We start from the raw sequence: 5,542 nt of genomic DNA on the forward strand, positions 1-5,542 counted from the left end.
ATCCCATTATAGTCAGATGGGAGTTATTTGTTTTTCCGTCTCAATGTATGATTAAATATGATTAAAGATATTGTGTTGTAATAAGGTAACCTTGGAAAGCTGCCCTGGGGGAAACCATAGCTGATGGGTTCATTAGTTTAAAGTTGGGAAATGGATGCAGCTGCTAAGCTGAATTCAATGAGTGGAAAATGGAAACAGAGGGCAGGTGCCGGTCCCCATGGCAGGCTCTGCAGTTGTAGCTGAGCTGAGAGCTATTGGTATAGCAGCTTCTCAGGAAAACTAAGAAAATAGAGTCAAATGCCTAGATTTCATTGATTCAAAGTGATAAAATGGCAGCATTAACTTGACCCTATAGAAACTCGAGAAATAAGTTCTACATAGGAGCTTAGCACAAAGAAGCAGGGACAACATGGTTTCATGAGTCTTAAAATCATCTGCACATTGATGTGTTGAGAGAGAGGCAGTCGTGATGTACCAGGAGGCTGGCAGAGCTTGGGGGAGGTCAGGCTTTTTCATTCTTCAGCTTGCCCAGCAGAGTGACCGGCATTGGATGTTCTCATCGGCACTTCATATAGGACATTGTAAAGCAGAGTTATGGTCTCGTTAGGTAGGAAGTTGTTGAGTCAGGCCTTGGGATATCTAATTATCCCAAGACGCTAATTAGAAGGAGTCAGAAAACAGAGGGAAGGGTTCTCTTGAGAACCAGATTCAGTAGCTAGGTTAAAGAAAGAGGTAATGCGGAACTCACTGCAGAGTGGGTTGCAGAAAGGAAGTCACCGTTCTCCTTTGCAGGCAAGGGATCGAGGCAAAGTGAAGGAGACCAGCAGATTCAGACAGCAGGTCATGGTAAATTCTAAATCCTTAGAGTCCCCTCCTTCTCTTTTCTCGGGCTATACTCACTAGGTAGTTTCATCTTGTTTCACGGCTTCGATGCTATCTCTATACTAATGTCTAAAGTACATACATTGAAGTCAAAACTATAACCTTGACCTCTCCCTTGCCTGTGTGATCTTCACTTATACAAAGTATACAGTACAATGCCTAACAGGCATCTCAAGAATTTCCACATCCCAAACTGAACCTTTGATTCCAACAGCCTCCATCCCAAACCTATTCCTTACTAGGTCTTTCCAATTTCATTTAATAGCACCAACATCCCCCCAAACTGCTTATGAAATTGTCAGTATCATTAATACTTCTCTTTCTGCATTTCAGTATCAATGGTTCCTAAACTTGTCCACACATAGGAATCAGCTGGGGAGCACCAAATTTCGAGAGCTGTGTCCTACCCTCAGGATTGTGATCTAATTGATCTGGGGTGTGACCTGAGTTTTGAAGATGCTAAATGATCTGTATCCCAGGAGACTGTAATATAGAGATCAGTTTGGAAAGCTTGATGTCCATCTCAAACCATGTATATTGCATCGCTTCCTTTCCACTGCTTGGACAACTGCAGTACCTCCCAATTACTTACTTCATTTTTTTACTCTTTCCCTCCATCATCTACTTTATACAGAGTAACTAGAGTGATCTTTTAAAAGTATAGGTCATATCAAGTCACCTCCCTGTTGAAAAGATCCCCGTGGCTTTCCACTGCAGTTAAGAGTGAGATGAAAACTCTTTACTGAGTCTTCCAGATCTTTTGTTCCCTTCTGATCACACCACTTTCCACCTTCCTTTCTTTATTCTGTGCTATAGCCACATTGGCTTTCTTTTTGGATTCTGTAACAGGCAAGCTTTTTCCCATCTCAGAGCTTCCATATTTGTTGTTTCTCCCGCTTTCAGCCTCTTCTCCCAAATTTTTGCACTTCTGGCTTCTTTGTTATTCGGGGCACAGCTTTAATGTCATTTCTTCAGGGAAAACCTAGTATCTTTCACTACAGCCATTCTCATATTGCCTTCTGCTTATTTTCTTTATAGAACCAAAATAATACATTTGTTTACTCTCTATGTGTTCATGTATATGTGTATGTACAGGCATATTTCTCTCCCTCTCAGATCAGAAGTTTCATGAACGTGTAGCCCTTGTTTATTTTGTTCACTCCTGTATTGTAAGGATTTAGCTCCTTGACTGCCACGATTACTTATTAAATATATGTTGACTATCTGAATAAGTGAATATCTTAACCAGACAGAGGTGTGATTAGCAATAGATGGCTTTGTCCAGGAGCTTGTTTCATTCCAGATATGTGATTCAAACAACAGTGCTAAGACATGATGCTTGAGTCCATCAGCAAAATGCACCTTAAGGCCTAGAACCCAAATCTGGTTTCTATATTCTCTTTCCCTTAACTTCTTTTAAGAAATATATTTAAATTTTTCATGGGCCTCATGTGTGAAATCGAGTAGAAGACACAGTAATAGAAAGTAGTAGAATAAATTAGCCAGGATAGTCTAGTTTATGCTGAGATAACAAGCAGCACCAACATTTTTAGTGATTTAACATTGGAGCAGTGACTTAAGAAGAAGGTTTATTACTCATGCAAAGTCTGCTTTGGGTCTGAGAAACTCATTTCCTTTCTGTGACAGCTCAGTATTCCAGACTCCATTGCTCTCAAGACCGCTCCCTATCAACATAGTCCCAAAGGAGAAGACAGACAATTTTACACAAATTCTCATATTAAGTCACTCAGTTGTGTCCAAATCTTTGTGACCCATGGACATGTCTCTGTCCATGGGATTTTCTAGGCAAGAATTCTGGAGTGAGTAGCTATTTCCTTCTCCAGGGGATCTTCCCAACCCAGGGAATCAAACCTGGGTCTCCTTCATTGCATGCAGATTCTTTACTGTCTGAGCCACCTTCCAGTAGTCACATACTTATGTGAGAGTTGGACCATAAAGAAGGCTGAACGCTGAAGATTGATGCTTTTGATCTGTGGAACTGGAGATGACTCTTGAGAGGCTCTTGGACAGCAAGATCAAATCAGTCAATCATAAAGGATATTGAATATTCATTGGATATTATCAGCATCAGTTCTTCCTGAATATTCATTGGAAGAACTGATGCTGAAACTGAAGCTCCGATACTTTGCCACCTGATGCAAACAGCCGACTCACTGGAAAAGACCCTGATACTGGGAAAGATTGACGCCAAGAGGAAAAGGGGGTGACAGAGGATGAGATGCTTGGATGGCATCATTGAATCAATGAACATGAGTTTGAACAAACTCTAGGAAATAATGAAGGACAGGGAGTCTTGGTGTGCTAATATCCACGGGGTCACAGAGAGTTGGACACGACTTAGGGACTGAACAACAACAAGACATCAAGTACTATTCTTAAGTTCACATCCACTGGCCCAAACAAACCTCATGATGTTCTCAGAGGAGAGGAAAATTGTAAACCTTGGTGAGTAGTAGGAATGTCTACTACAGAAGGTACAGGTCAGGGTGGTACAAAGAAAAGAAACAATGAGGAAACATTTTTAATGGATGAGTCTGGTGTTAGGCTACTGTCTCCACTTCTGATAAATTTTAAGAATATAATGGTGAAACTGGATTTCCAAAACCAGATAAATGTAACAGAAACAAGAAACTCCAGCAGAAATAATTTGGTTTGAGAAGAAACATCCTACTAATTTCCCCATTATTTATCACACTTTGTGGCAAGAAGAATTGAGACACTAAGGCACAGGGAACTGTATTCATTGTCTTTAATAATCTATAATGGAAAAGAATTTAAAACAAAATACATATGTATAAACATATATGTGTATATATCATCAAATCACTTTGCTACACACCTGAAACTAACACAAATATTGTAACTCAATTATACTTTTATTTTTTTTTACTTTTTTTTTTGTTTACAAAAGTTTATTCTTAAATGTACAATAGGTTCCAAGACAACACTTCATTCTAGCTATAGGTGGCAACAGATATTATGGCAGGGAATCCAGGGGTTTAAACAGGAATGGAATTAAGGGTTATCATTGCCTCAGGCACAAGGAACAGCTTACTTTTTGCCAGATTTCTTAATTCCACCGGTGGCCAAGGGGCCTTTCCCTGCGGCCTTTGCTTTTAGCTCCTCGAGCTTCTTCTTCTCCTCCTTCTGCTTCTGCTTGAATGCCTTATCTTCCTCCTTGTCCTTGTCCTTGAGTGGAAATGTCCGTCTCCTTGGCTTGCTTCTTGGGCTGCTTCAGGGGCTTCTTCTTGCCACCTTCGTGGCCCGACATGGCGCCTGCCGCCCCTTCCCCAGACCCTGCCACTGGAAGCGGAGCCTCAGTTATACTTTTAGAAAAAAGAAAAAAAAAAAAAAAGGAAGAATTAAGACACTAAGATCTTAAGTGCTCTGTCTTTAGGAGATCCAGTAAGTCATCCTTGTAATGGGAAGATATTTGAAGGCTCCTGACTTAGAAATCCACTTTGTATCCACTGGGTTACTGTGCCAAGATTTCACCATACTGTATAGTATACAAAGCAGAAGAGCAAACCAAATGGGCTCCTGTCAGATGTCTCAAAAAAAGTCCCAGAACTTTGTGGCCTCAAAATTGAATTATGACAATGTTTGTTATCAGGGCCTCTCTTGATCCGTCAGAGTGTAGTTTGACAGCCTCCTAATTGGTGTGTCTATAGAGGCTGTGTTTGAAGACTGTATTTCCTGTCATCTTGCTTTAGGTGCAATTCAACTGAATAACTTTGATCTTTCAACTTACTCAATTTTGTGGGCTACTTTCTTCTTAGGGTTTCTCTTAAATATAGAAGTAAACAAAAAACCTTTCACTGCAAATGCTAACCTGGAAACCCTAGGATGTACTTTAATCCAAACAGATAATATTGGAGTCATGATTTTCAAAAAGAAGTCCAAATTTTAACCTTTCTCACGGATCGGTACAAATTTCTCTGTTCTCTTAGGCTCGTGTAATGACAATATCAGGAAAAAAATTCACTTGGTGACTTACTTTAAAGATACTTTGTAGTTCTAGACAAAAAGGGAAGAGAATAATGCCAGGAATGGTTTCCATTCTTTGATATTACTATTACTATTTGTGTTGTGTTGTGTGCACAGGAACGCCATTTAGTGAATTAATTCAGCCATTCTGTCAATGCTGTCATGACAAAGAGCAATTGCTAGCATTCAACTTTGTCCTACAAACACGTCCCTCACCCAGCAGAATGTGTTCCACCCAATAATTGTGTTGTAACTATAAAAGGTGATGTTGAGCTACAGTGTCTAGAATATTCTGTTAGACGTCCATATCTACCTGAATGTCTCACAGTCACATCAAATGCTGCATATCTTGTCATTTTTCTATTTCTGTTGCAGTGAGCTGTGGCTCATTCATCCCAGTACCTCTTGTGCCCAGCACATTGCTCCATGCATGTTTATGGAGTGAATGAATACCTATTTGGATAATATAAAAAACTCTTTGATATGTATAAGTATTTACCTTGGTAATATTAACAGTATTATTGTCATGTGCAGACTGGTAGATCAAGATGGTCAAAAGTTACTTTCCTGGACTGTTTCTCCCAACTCTTGAATATATTTCTATGTGCAATTGTTTGAGTGTATTCTGTCAATGCATAGTAAACATGTATTC

At 39.7% G+C, this 5,542-nt stretch overlaps 1 pseudogene; it reads right to left on the reverse strand.

Moving 5' to 3' along the window:
* Positions 1 to 3,783: 3,783 nt before the first annotated feature.
* On the reverse strand, positions 3,784 to 4,209 carry LOC112442372 (translation machinery-associated protein 7-like; annotated as a pseudogene).
* Between the last annotated feature and the right edge of the window lie 1,333 nt (positions 4,210 to 5,542).

The sequence above is a fragment of the Bos taurus genome, chromosome 2, assembly GCF_002263795.3.
Source record: "Bos taurus isolate L1 Dominette 01449 registration number 42190680 breed Hereford chromosome 2, ARS-UCD2.0, whole genome shotgun sequence".
NCBI lineage: Eukaryota > Metazoa > Chordata > Mammalia > Artiodactyla > Bovidae > Bos > Bos taurus.